At 41.4% G+C, this 14,765-nt stretch overlaps 1 protein-coding gene across 1 annotated transcript in view; it reads left to right on the top strand.

Moving 5' to 3' along the window:
* Window positions 1–6,592: 6,592 nt before the first annotated feature.
* cdon (cell adhesion associated, oncogene regulated) overlaps window positions 6,593–14,765 on the top strand; it is a 28,880-nt gene continuing 20,707 nt past the window's right edge. The window contains exon 1 of the mRNA XM_042064090.1: window positions 6,593–6,997. The gene's annotated coding sequence lies outside the window, so the exon portion shown is untranslated. The remainder of the gene's footprint in view (window positions 6,998–14,765) is intronic.

Here is a 14,765-nt window from a genome sequence, read left to right as displayed (position 1 = left end):
ATATATAAATCCTGTCATGAATTTCCTTCAGATATATATATATATAGATATATATATATATCTGAAGGATATAATACATATATTTGAATGTATGTGTGTGTTTGTGTGTGTGTGTGTGTGTGTGTGTGTGTGTGTGGGTGTGTGGTGTGTGTACATGCATGTGTGAGCATATGCACAAGTACAAGTGTGAACATCTGTGGGTATATTTGTGTGCATACATGCGTAGACAAGTTTTTCCTCTGCATGTATGTGTGTGTGTGTGTGTGTGTGTGTGTGTGTGTGTGAAAGAGAGAGTGTGTGTGTGTGAGAGAGAGAAAGAGTTTAGAAGATACAGATGGTATCTGTCCGGATGGTGTGTGTTTGACTGAAAGGATGCACACATTCAGAAATGATACTCGGAATACCAGGAGCGATCAGGGTGCTGTCTGCAGTTTGATGGAGCAGGATGAAGAGGCATGTGGGCTTTGAGTGCCCTATCTCTTGCATACATCCTGTCTTCAAAGAAACACACACACACACAAGGCTCAGCTCACTCTCCTTTCCCACTCCTTCCTCTCTCTCACTCTCTCTCACTCCCAGGAGCAGAGTCCGATGCAGCTACCATCTGCTTTTTTAAGACATTGCATTATAGGCCCATATCTTCCCGTGAAGGTGACAGCCCAGGAAAAATAATAGACTGTACAGTACAGGAAATGATCATAAAAAATCCAAGGTTTGTTAATATTAAAGGAGGTTTAAATGTGTCATTTTTGGAGACAACATCATCATTTAGATCAATTTGTCTTTTCTGTTGCTAGGCATAAGTAACATAAAACTAGGGAAAACCCTGCCTGTTTGTGTTAATGTTCTACAACTTTGAGACAAGCCTATACACAAAGCACTCACACCCGTCTTTTGCTCCCTCATGGTTGGAAGCTGGCTGATGAAATCCTAAACGCTGATTGATTTCTGCTGCCTGCATGATGATGTCGCAGCGCCCTCATCATCTCTGCCATTTCCTCATGAAACAAAAACAAACAACGGATTAGAGCCCGCCTGTAATGGTAACAATCAGAGCATCGATTTACCAAAAAGAAATACAGTAGCCAGTGTTGAAACCACAGAATTCAGTGCTGGTATCTTTCTTGTTGAGAAGCATATTTAAGAGCATCTAGCATATTTTGCATTAATATAGCCTACAATCTATACAGTGGAGCTAATACTTTGTAGCTGTTATAACACATTTGCTCTGATTACTGAACAGAGGTCCTCAATTGAACTTCAGAAGACACAAGACCTCCCCAAAGAAAACTGATTGTTTGCTTAACTGCAGTTTTATGGAATACGTAGTGATAGGAAGTCCTTAAAACAGCAGTAGTTACCGTTTATATAGTCCATTTTGGAGTAAACATTCTCTCCCCCCGCACTCACCCCTTTGCTTTTCTAACGACACCCTGCTGTTGAGGAATGCACCTATTCACAAGCTGGTGGCCATCTTGGAAGCTTGCCTCTCACTTCCTGTTTCCATAGCTACAGCCCAGCTTGAAGTGAGATGATAAGCTCTCGTGGTGCGTGGACATAACCCTCTTCATCCAGCTCATTTTCTTCACCTTTTTATGGTATTCAGCTCAGGACTGCTATGCCACTTAGCAGCTTCTCAAGCCTTTATTGGTTTCATTAGACAGCCATTTAGACCATGTCTACACCTAGCTCCCAAAGGCAAACATAATTTGCCTTTTCTTCTTCATGAAACTGTGACTAAAATTGAACATATTACTTGCTGTTCCCTATACATATAGTTAATCCTGCATGCTAACACAAACATTTGCAAAACAGGATTCTTGAAGAGAGCAAATTAGAGGGCGCTTTACTTCACACTCTGCTCAGTGGAAGGCTACACACCATTTCACAGAAATGTGGGGATTGCCTTTGGATTAGTGTTTCAATTAGACATGGTATTCGAGGAAGTATGAGCGCACATAGGTCTGTCTGAAACAGAGAGCATTGCCATTGTTATTAAGGGTAAATGAGCTTGTGTCGAGGCTTGAAAGAGAGTGTTTGTGGAATGTGTGAGAGACGCGTCTGACTAATGTGTATTCCATCCAGGTACTTAAGTGTGGAATTTGTAAATTAATTCTATTCAAAGCACTGAATGAAAACTTTTCATTTGTTTTGCGTGGGCTTTGTGTGTATGTATGTGTATGTGTGTTTGTGTGTGTGTGTCTGTGTATATTGTGTGTGTTGTGTGTGTGTGTGTACACACAGGGGAAGTGAATTCTGATCCGGGTTAACACCACTGCTTTGTAAATCACAGACAGTGGGACCTCAAGGAAACATCAAAATGAGTGATATTTCACCTCTCGCTCTTTTTCTGTTCCCCTATTCCCCAGTTCTATCATGCAGCCACTAGTCTGTCACGGTCATTTGATGTCACCTTTGATTCTCTTATCAATTAATAACATCACATTCCTCAACCGCTCCTATCTGCTCAACATCTGACCACTGTTTCGCTCTGTCTGAAAGGAAGACTTGGAGTTCCTTTGAAGTCTGATATCTCTGCCGCACAGTTGTGTGTTTTGTTCACTCACAGGCGGTACGACCATCTTGGGGTTATTTTTGTGGTGCCACACGAGACAGATAGCCTTGTAATGCCAAACAGGAGTGGGATGGAAGCTTTATACACTAAACTACATGAGATCTCAGACAAACCCTTTTGAAGATTAAAGGGTTCCTGTTGGCAGCTGAGTTGGAAATTCCAAATGGTTCAAGTTAAGGAACCTTCTGCAGAACTACTCTTTGAGAATACAGACTGCTAGAACTCCATCGTGAAGTGGGGAGTTCTCCTGGGGAAGGATGAGGTCATCCTGGTGCTGTGTGGGGTAGTGGCGAGCCAGCCAGGAGTGGAGTAGAGGCAGAGAAGCATGGGGAGATGTGTGAATAAGTGAGATGTTACACACTGATGAAATTCCCAGAGAGCCCAGGATGGATAATGTAATCCCAACACAGTGATGCACAAACCAGATGGGGAGGGGTATCTTTCTCTTTCTCTCTCTCTTTCTGTCTCACACACACACACATACACACACATCCGTCAGAGGGAGGAGATATATAGTCTTCCTGAGGGAGATCTGTTACGTTCTTGTAGTAAAATGCAGAGCACTTCTGTGGTCATTATTTACTGCAAGTCCACTATTGCAAAATGTGTTTAACATCAGTGGTAATCCTTACAAAAACATACATGCAGACATATATACATACAAACCAAATGTGTGTATTCACATTCTCACTGACATGTGGCTATGTCTGTACAAATAACAAAGATCAAGGTATGTATGTTTATGTAGAAATGCAAAAAAAAGAACATGTCCAACATAACGGTAAAATTCCCATGAGCATAGTCTTGGGGAAAAACTCACAGATGAATTGAGACAGAGCTTCAAATAAGTGTCAGGCTTACTGCACAATTTCAGATTCTATCTACCTGATAAATCAAGTGTAATCCACAGTTCATACTGTTTCGCTGGGTAATTTCTGCATGTGGAAATTCTTAGCTGGGGGTCAAAGGTTCTTCAAGAGGCTTGATTTAAAGGTAACTCACTCACATCAGGCCAAGCCTAGAATGCCTTTAACACAGCAATGGCATTCCAGCTCTCTGAAATGAGTCTTTGATTACTGAGCTCAGCAGGCCCCTGCTGACAGGGTAAACAGTAATGTGCTTGATTTTGCAGGTTGTAAACACACTGTTGACAAAGGCCTCTGGCTGATCAGTCGAAGGACCATGGTAAATACCCTGAAAGAACAATACATAATGAAATGGATGCACAATACACATTCTTTTTAGGTCAGTTTAATGTCTAGAGGAGAAATTGATTTAGAAGAGCTCTTTTAGAAAATCTATTCTCATAGTCTATGGCATGTATGGAGGTCAGAGAAGGAGTTGCTTGTCGAACAGCATGATAACAGGAATCAATAGACCTAACTCTAAGTAACACATGTTAATTTGCACCTTGTCTTTATGAGCTAACTAAGACTTTCTGTGGAAACCACAGCATGCTCTGAATATCTTTGCAGCACGTTTTATGGCTGTGATAACGATCTGAGTAGGGCCCATTGGCAACACTGTTGGTTTGTGCTAGCGGCGACTCGAACACTTCTCCCAGTGGCTTGAACTGGCAGCTCTGCACAGCTATGTGAGTTGCCACCCCAGGGGTCCCCGAGACAGCAGTGCTCCGAGAGAGCAGAAGTGTCTGTGCTGTCAGCTTCAGTTCCCAGCATGGCCTCAGCCCCCTCACACAGCCCCTCTGCTGCCCCTAACCCCCTCATGCGGCCTTTGTGTGGAGACCTCTGCTCCCCGTGGACAGACCTCATAGCCTTTCAGATGTGACTGTGTCCAATCACAACTTTCGGCTCCTCATACAACTTCCCCAACTTTAAGCCAGTGTCCTAGAGCTCGAGAAAGTATGAGATACAGAGATGACGAAAAATGCTACATAAAAGCATATGAACATTTTTTTTGCAACACATTTTATTTTTTATTCAAGTCATCTGACTAACTAATGACAGTCTGTGACTTTGTTTAGTCTTTTATCTGTCAGAGTTTGAGAAATATAGACATCTACATACACTCATATACAGGAGATACTTGTGCTCAAACTTTTACAATTCTCCAGAAAGGGTTTTCATAGAGGCTGATAGTCTCTTTCACTGTCGTGGCATTAAACAGCTTAAGCATAAAGCCAGAACATTTCTAATGTTGCAAATTGCTGTGTTGCAAATTAATGTTGCTGTTTGATAATAAGCTTTTCATACAAAACTACAAAGCCCCATTTCAGCTCATGAAGTTTGTGTCATAATGATAGTCTCTTTTCTTCTTTTCCTTAATTAATGCTTACCCTAAATGATATAGAGATGAAGTATAGGTCTTCAGTCGACTGCATTCTTAAATATTGTTTTCAAAATATTCTTGACAAAAAGGGGATAACTGAGTCAAAATAACACAGACATTGAACTGTGGATGACCACAAATAAGCATTATGGATGAATGAGTTTAATATGAGGTATTTGAATCAGAGGCAATAATAGGTGAGGCATATAGCAGATGGTTGAAGATTACTTTAAACCATTTCAAATTGTGTATTAAGAGTTAATACAAGGGAAAAAAAACTTTCCTCACACACTCAAACTGATGCATTTTATTTGACCTTTATGTTTCAGCACTTCATGCCTTTATCAGGGTCATTATGGGGGTCGAAATGTTGAACCATGAACCATATACCTTAAGAACCATAAAGGCTACCAACTTGTCATGCCTTGCGGTAAGTGTTTTTAACTGGTTAAAAGAAGAAAAGATGAAGCGAGAACACAGATGGCCTAATGTCTGCAAAATCACCAGATCTGACCATTTTTGAGACCCTGTGGGGAGTGCTTCGTTGAAAGGTCAGAAAAATGTGCTACAAGCCAAGCACACCTACAGAAGGCACAGACTGACATTTGCACTGAATATTTTCAACCACTAACACAAGACAAAGGTCTGGAAAGCTGTGACTGTGGCAGCCAATGAAGGATCCTTTGATGAATATAAAATGGATGAATAGAACAAATATTGAAATAAAAACAATACTTTGACATTATTATCGTATTGGTGATGATTTCTGATAAGGCTATGATTTCTGTCAGAATTTTGCATGACTCCAGACTTTTGAACTTGATGTTCAAAACATGTTAATGATCCTAAGGCTTGGTGCGACCAGTGAAACTAGGTTTGCTTAGAAGACACAGAGTACTCAGTGTTTGGCAGTCAAATACTGAGTAGCACCTGCTTGAACCATTTTGGGCCCAAAGTCCGTTAAACTTAGGCAAATGATTTCCGGGAGTGGTATTAGCTGCCATAGCTACATTAGACTGCCATAGCTACATATGCCCTTAGCAGATGACTGTTTCTCATACTTTTATCTCTCTTGTCTGTGTGAGTAAAGGGACACACACACTCACACACATACACTGGGACTTATTGGGACTTGTGACATGGGTTGCCAGGTGCAAATGATCATTTGTTATTTTGAAAGTAATATATCTGAGTTATTGTGTGTTGTGGCCGGCATTGTTGTTTTTTAGGTGTTCATAAATCAGAGGCCAAAAGTTAATCAACTTCCCAATAAAGGGGTAGCATTCACGTATTAGATAGATAGATAGATAGATAGATAGATAGATAGATACTTTATTGATTCCCAGGGGAAATTTAAAACACAAAACACATAAGAAACCATCCCTCTTTAGTGAAGTAAGAAGATCATTAGTAACACCAGGATAACGGTTTAATTACATTTGTAAAGTTTACACATAACCTACGTTTATTTTAATTCCAAAATAGCTGACAAAAAGTCATTAAAATATTTTTACTGAATTATAGAGAAACTATGCTACCACTAGACTATTACATTTTGTAATATTAAGGAATAGGATACTTATGAGAAGCAATGTCACACTTTCAGAGAGGTCAACATAAGCGTTTTGTTTGGTGGAGAAGCTTGTTAACACAAATGCAACACCACTACCCCTCCTCCTCTGCCTAACCCACTACGCATCCAACGGATTGGGCTTTGGGGCTGGAACATTCCTGGTTTGACGATCAGGCTACGAACCGCTGCTATGATTTGCTGAGCAATTCGATACTGGTTTCACGGATGTGTCTGTGGAAAAAGACAGTTGTAGTGAAAGGCAGAGCGAGCAGGGAAAGGACCGAGAGGTACACATAGAGCGCGTAACTTTCCAAGAGTAGTGTCCGGAATACAAGATAAACGTTTTCGCTTGTTTGTATTGCGTCAAGCATTTTTCAGTCACCTCAGTTTTGAAGAGCCGAAGCAGCGAAAAGTTTCTTTTCGGTTTTATTTTTCTCCTCCAATTGCTCTGCACTTTGCGCCCGTATCTAATGGAGGGCCCAGTTCGGATTTTCTGCCATAAGAATGCGCTTCTCTGCTAGTTTATCCAGATTCCCGCAACGTATATCCTCCTGCAAAAGGTAAGGAATAGGCTACTCGGGGGACGCGGTGGTTATAGTACTGTTTTTACTGAGTTCGCAGAAGTCCCGGCGCTTGAGTTTGAGGAAAGTGGTTGAAGGGGTTGTTTTTGGGAAAAGACTAACTTGCAGTATGGTTGACAATCATTAAATTACTTTTTAGTTGTATAATGTTAAAATTCTCACAGTGATTCGATATATTTTGCAATTCAATGAACTGTTTTCGGGTTAAAACTTACCACGAGGGTTTCGACTGCCTTTTTCTGTAGTTGAGATGGGGGCGCCCACGGACATTACTAGGGCTGCAATAGTCCTTCGAAATATTAAAGCCTTGACTGTCCACAATTTCAAGCCTGTTCACCTAGAGCTGTTCACGAGGCCTTGAATACTCTTAAGACATGTAGTAATAGTTGGAAACTTTAATTTCTTATAGTAGCCTACCTTTTAGAGTACTTCTGAAAGCACTTGGGTACTTTCAACAACAAAAAAACACGAATGCATGGATTTCACAGTGTAATATTTCAACATATTATATCTTTGTATAGAGATGTGCTTTGGGATATACCAAAAACTAGACATCTAACTAGTATGGACCTGTATACAATTTACAAATTGTATAAAAATGTGAGATATATGATGATTCTGCCAAAAAATTTCACTTGACTCTACTTGTAACACTATGGGAAGCAAACAGCGTTAGTAGGCTACATAATACACTATACACATGTATAGTATGTGTACCCACTGCAAACAGTCAGACCTACTTGTGTGTGGTGATTTGGTGCCTCTTTTTTATTTTAAAGTCAGGTCAGATGTGTCATCTGTGGTCAACACATTAGTAGACAATTGATTAATTTGTATTGCATGTCCTGATAGTAAGCATCATTGTAAATTTACATCAGTGAGTCCTCGCTGGTTAAAAATAAAATTCAGGAACTGTGTCATCAGAATGAAAGAGGGGAACAATTGGATGAGGAGATCATGGAAAGCTATTCATCTTGTCTCTCATTTCTGTCAAATCAGAAATGTCAGCATCATGCAGCATACTGTCCCACCTGTTAAGTTTGAGGTGACTTTCACTTGAAAATCTCCCCTGGACTTTTTCAGGTGAAAGTCGCCTAAAGAGAATACTGTCGTTAATTGATAGTTAATAATAGAATGTGCCAAATTTATTATATTTGTACGTATGTGTTGAATATGTATGTTTTCTTCAATTCTCTATAGGGAATTGTACAATAGCCTATTTTGGAAAGTGGTTGTTAATACCAGTATTCCACAAAACTAATGGAATGAAGTTCTTACAGATTTTACAAATAATTTGAACGACACAACAAATATTTTTTTTGTCACCTGTGATATAATGCGGTTTTTATTTCATCACTGCCCTTTTGTATCATATTAATGTTCATCTTTGATATATTAATATGCTGTAATCCTAAATACAGTTTTGTTTTTTACAGTTTTTAACATCAAAACAGCAATAATGATAATATTGATAATAACCAGTGTTATTATTATCATTATTTTATGAGTAATGCAAATAATATGGAAAGCAATAACATTCAGATGTATAGAGTTTTTGAGTTTGAATAATATTAACGAGGACATACAGTACTTGATATTGAAAGGAATGTTTTGGAGGAAGTCAAATAAAGGCCTGAACATTTATACTACCAATGATCCTCTCTGTGGGGAACCACGAGTAAATCTTTGAGAGTAAATCAGAGTCAGTCTTTGTGTAGATTTATGCCCTCAGAAATTGGAAGAACATACATTATGGGGGAATAGTTCTGAAAATCTGTTCCAAACTCCACGATGTCAAACTCTTGAGACACAGATGGGTGCCTAGAAGTAAAACACTTTCAAGTTCAAACAGCTTCTAAAGCATTGTTTCATCTGTGCAGGGGGAAGGTGGGGCTGGGGCTGGGATGGAAGTTATGATAAGTCTAAAGCAGATTAAGTTTCATTGAATCAAGACACATAATTTTGCAGAAATTAATTTAATATTTGTAACAATAGAAAATATAAAAAAAAGCTAAAACTGAGATTCTAAAAGTGGACTCCGTCATTTTGAAAGGGTTACTTTATAAAAATGAGACTTACTTTTAGAATAAATCATTAGCATACCAGTACCTCTACAGACGAGGTCTAAACACAGTCCTGTGACATTAAGTGTGCCAGAATGTTTGGCCGATTAGGGCGTGTAGGCTAATGATAGACACATGTGCCTGTTGTAGAGGTATGTTAAGTGGCCAATTTGAATGTAAGCATGTGTAATGGTACAAGTCCATGCAGACATGATTTTCTTCATTTCACTATTATAGTTCCACCTCCTAACCTGGGAAGAGAAACGGGCATTAATGCAGCCAATTCAGAAATAGTCCTTCCCTCTTCACTGTGTTTATGAGGTGCTGAGGGCTAATCCGGTGGATCTTCTCTGTGCTTGTTATTGAAGCTAGGGTGTCTTAGTAGTGGGCAGGACTGTATGTAAATGTATGGGACCAGAGTGATGCCTGTGTGTAAAAAAAAGTGTGTTTGAACGGCAGCGGGTGTGTCCTCGTGGGCAAAGAAGAGGGAATCTGGGCTCACCCCACAGTGTATTTTGGGAGTCCTACTTGGCCTGACTCCTTTGCCACACAGATGTTAGGCAGCTAAATCCTCTCTCTGGCCCAAAAGGGATGAAAGTGAATTTTAACAGCTAAATCACTGTGTGGTTTGGTTGTTTATTTGAGTTTGGGCTGTGATCTTAAGTATTTTTGCAATAAAGGATCAGCTGCTGGCCATGAACGACCTTCTGAAAATACTGAGTCATAAATGGGAAAGGGAGAGTGAGAGGAACTTCCTGAATTGAAAACACTTCCTCCATCTGCATATATGTATTATTATGGAGCGCTTGTATGGTCGTAGTGGGACACTTCTATTTGGCACAATGGCTCTGCCATATTGCTGTGATCAAGAGCTGTCTACTTCGGCCCTGCTGCCATGCTGTTCCACAAGTGATATTATTTGTGGAGACACAAACCTCTTTGTGTGTTCATTCATCTTGACTGTTGAAGTCACAAGTGCAGCCTATACCATGAGAACTGCCCAAAAACATGATAATCCACATGCTGCATTTTAGCACGGTTGTGGCCCTGCACAGTATATGTTCACCACCCAAAATAATTGGTTTTGGTTCTCTAAGCGCAGCTCTCATTTGTCAGGGTGAGTCGACAACTCCAGAGCTCCTGGAGGTATTCAATGAACAAATGAGAGTTTGCGGCCAGTTGCCAAAGTACCAACATGCTTTAAGGAGCTCTGGTGGTGATTGACAATGCCCAGCAGCTAGGAGAAGGGGGTGGATGGGAAAGATGGGCAGATTGAAGACGCTGGGAGTTTTGAGCCGTGGTACAAGGGAGTGCTCCCTGCTGGTTGATTAGAATAACTCCTTCATTTCTCACCACCTTATGGCACTCCACAAACACAGCGAAGGGACAGTGATTATTCTGTCACTGCATGGTATGCATACTGATAGTTTGCTTTGTCTTTTTTTCATCATTGACTTCATATTACTCTACCCATGCTTTATGTGATGCGCATATATAGCTCGCCACATTCAGTGGAAGAAAATGTTATTCTTCAGGTTAGTTTCACAGAAACTTGGACTTGAAATAGAAACTGACTTAACTCCTGTGGAAAGCTTGCTATAGTGCCTTACAATTGGAAGAATGACAACAAACAGGCATTTTTACAGAATTTCAGTTGTCACTCATTTTTAAGTATGTAGATCCTATACATTTTTACAATGAGTCGTGTAACATTGTGATGGAATACTTGCGCCGTAAATGCCCTGTTCTTTGCCATCAAAGCTGAAATTTAAAAGAATCACCAAAAACCTTTTACCAGATGCCTCACTTCAGGTCTGTCGAATTTCATAATCTTTGGGACCTGAGGAAGGATAAAGTCTTTCAAGAGATTAAGAAATGAAATGAGAACCATCAGGGTAAAATTGTTAAAACAAACAAACAGTTTTGGGAGCAGCAGAAACAGATGTTCGGCTGAGCCACTGCATGAGGCGGGATGTGGCCACGACTCCATTCCAAATATGGATTCACATATCAGGGCATGTCTGATAGAACACCAATGCATCTGTTTTTTATTCTAGTTTTTTTTTAATCTGCGATTCACTGTGCTGTGAAATCCATTAGTGCTCAGTGAACTTTGTAAAGGGAAACTTCACATCACCTTTAAAATACCTCTCCCATTTTGTTGTGGCTCTCCACGAAGGCGATAAGGTGGCCTATAAGAGTGACTAAAATTGGTATACTGAACTAACTGCATGTGTGATTTTTGGCTTGTGAGACTTGAGTTTATGAGAGCACTTAGTCTGATTGCACTTGGCCTCGTTAACAAAAAAGGAACAAAAGAAATTACAGTTCCTGAGGAAGTTGCAACATGGTATTATATATATATACTGCCTCACTCCCCCCAGTTCCAAAAACAACTACTTATCAGATAATTATTCAGCAAAGTCTCTTGCGAGCATTTTCAAAATGCTCCGGATCCACAGACATTAAGGGAAGATTTGAGGATGAACTTGTGAACTGGACTCTTGCTGACAGCCCCCACAGCAAAAGGAATGTTCTGGAGTCTTACAGAACATTGGATTGAATTTTTGCATCCTCAGCGTCTTCCTGTTTGCAAGATTCATTTCTTTCTCTCTTCCTGAACCTGACCCTCCTAAATTTGCTAGACCCCTGTGCCTTGCCTTGGCTCCTTCCCAAAAGTCAAAGAACTTCTGCTCGAAGGGGGAAAAAAACTGGATAACCACAGGTTTCTATTTCAAATGCTAAAAACCATAACTCATATCTACCCCGGGATGTCTCTGCAGCCAGGCGACTGTGGTGCTCCAAAGCCCTTGGATAAGACCAGGACTATATTAAGGCTGCGCGAAGGAGCGGCTGCCTGGCACTCCCTGTGCCTGGTTGGCCTAAGGGGCTGCCTATTTGAAGAAGCAGTGTTTTTTCTTCTGATATTGCAGTGACTGGGCCACCTCAGAGTGAGCACTAATACCATAAGGCCTCTAGTTGTGGGATGATGCTTGCCTCACACCAGCCTCGCCTTCATAAAGCAGACAGTGCATGGTCAGGCTAGGGAGGGGACGCTGAACTTAACAACATGGTTAGCAGGGTTAGGGGAAGGAAGCTATGTGTTAACGCCAAAGTTAAGGATGGCTTAAAAGAAGAAGAAAAAAACAACCGCCAGTTGTCCAAAGTCAGATTGGGCAGAGCAATACAAACTTCAGTCTGTGATTCATTTTCAGACTGGTCACCATGTGGAAAGGAATTAAACACACCATCCAAGCTTTGATGGCAAAGAGGAAAGTCAGTGTTGAGTGGATGTGTTGGTGCTATCAGCAGTAGCAGGGACATATTCCAGGGCATCACAGTGCCTGATGGTTTCATGATTGCACTGATTTGCTGTTGTCCTGAGATTTCGTATATATACATTTTTGATCCCGTGAGGGAAATTTGGTCTCTGCATTTAACCCAATCCGTGAATTAGCGAAACACACACAGCACACAGTGAACACACAGTGAGGTGAAGCACACACTAATACCGGCGCAGTGAGCTGCCTGCAACAACAGCGGTGTTCGGGGAGCAGTGAGGGGTTAGGTGCCTTGCTCAAGGGCACTTCAGCCGTGGCCCACTGGTCGGGGCTCAAACCGGCAACCCTCCGTTAACAAGTCCAGAGTGCTAACCAGTGGGCCATGGCGTGGCGTTAGCACTGTTAGATTCTGTGTGTCATCGTCCAGATCAAGCTTACACCTTGAGAGCTGCGCTGAGAGTCCAGAACATGTTTAGGAGTTTAACGACTTGAGCAGTAGCCAGGAATGGAAAGTCAGACTGAGGGTTTGTTGAATTCACACCACCCAATTTGTTTTGTGATCTTGGAGTGCTAGAAAACAAGACCTCTGTTCTGTCCCAGACTTACAAGGCAAGAGAGATAAACATTTAGACAACCTAAATAGATTTGGTCAGAGTGGCTGTTCTGCCTGTATATTTATTCTAATGGCCTCAGACATGTACATACAAGGGAGCATGAGGTTTGCTGGATGTTTTAGAGGTTTTCAACGCATACTGAAAAACATGTAATTATAAAATGCCTTTTTCGAGCCTGTGTGTATTTGTTTATCTTCTGTTTTGTTAATGTTGCTCTTCGGAAGCAAACAAGGCCACAAAGGCCACACTATATGTAGGCCACAAAGGCCACACAGTTTTTGTTTAACCCCAGTTTTCTCCACTCATGGAACACGGACCTGGACACGTCCCATGGCACTCATCTTTATCTGTCTGTCCTCATTCATCTCTATTCCACTGGAATTGTTATATGTAAAGCCAAAGTATTAACAGACTGACAGTCTTCTTGAGTGTTTTTCCGTCTTTAAATTTTTAGCATTTATCTGTTGGTGAACTCCCAACACTGTTGTTATTTGCAGATGTTTTAGATGGCAGCATGTAATGTATGTTTTAGCCTGAGAGCGCTTTTGGGCAGAGGCCAGAGACCTTTCTGCTGGAGACTGCGCAGAAACCCTGTTGTCTTTATGTCTAGCAGCGTTGCTGTGGAGTCAGGGTAGGTGATTGAATCCAGGAGGGTTTGGGGGTGGCAGTTAGTCAGAAGAGGGAGTGAAAATGGAATAAAAGAAAAAAACATGAAAAATGACCATATGTCGTCAGGCAAGTGAATTTAGCTGTTGACTACTAATTAACACTAATGACCATTCTGAATATATGTGCCAGATAGTTCCCAGTGATGAGAAATTAAATGGATGGAGGGTAGCTTGACTGGGACTTGAGTGGAACCTTCTCCCTTCTGTTGTTTGCCTGGTTCCTTTCTCTTTGTGAGTTGAGACGGTGTAATGTGAGTCCTCAGTCTGTGCTATTTTCTGCAGTCGACTTTTGTGACTACATATTCTCAACATCTCAGCATGGGGTAGTGGGATGAAGATCAACCAACATACTATCTGCAGTACACTGGTTAAACAAGTGGGGCATATTTCTCAATGAGAAGTCAGTTTGCTCACTATAGTAACTGGTCTCTGCTCTTGTAACTAGCTCTGTGCTATGGTAGATATGAGGATGTGAAGTCTCCTAGTCAGGGCCAGGGCATAGGCACGATACCATAAGACCATAAGACTCTGGTCTTATCGGGCCTCACTTGTTCCTGTGTGCAGTAAATCAAGCTGACGGTCATCTCAAGTCTCAGTCTCAGAGGCCTTATGTGGCAGTACTAGCCGTAGATCTGTTTCCAAGTGTCTGACACTGACTGTAGGCTTGTTCCCCTGAGGATAATCCTGCTGTTGAAAACCTTGGGAAACAACAACCCCCCCCCCCCCCCCACACACACACACACAAGCACACACACACACACACACACACACACACACACACACGCACGCACACACACACACGCACACACACACACACACGCACACACTCACACACGCACACAAGCACACACACACGCACGCACACACACACAAGCACACACACACACACGCACACACACATACACACCCTCCTGTCCCACCAGCAGTGGCGTTCCCAGATTCCTAAGAATGAAACAGCCATTTGTAGAACAATCTCCAATTAAGATGTTTTTTTTTTATCATGAGTGGAGCCAGTGCCCCCACCCCTTCAGTCTCTCATACTCGCTCCAGTAATGTACTTGCCCGAGCGCCCCAGGGGCTGGAATTAGAGCTGTCTCACTGCTCCCCAGGTCGGGGTTTTG

The sequence above is a fragment of the Alosa sapidissima genome, chromosome 15, assembly GCF_018492685.1.
Source record: "Alosa sapidissima isolate fAloSap1 chromosome 15, fAloSap1.pri, whole genome shotgun sequence".
Taxonomy (NCBI): domain Eukaryota; kingdom Metazoa; phylum Chordata; class Actinopteri; order Clupeiformes; family Clupeidae; genus Alosa; species Alosa sapidissima.
Note: the sequence above shows the minus strand (reverse complement) of the source record. Positions and strands in the feature narration are given on the sequence as shown.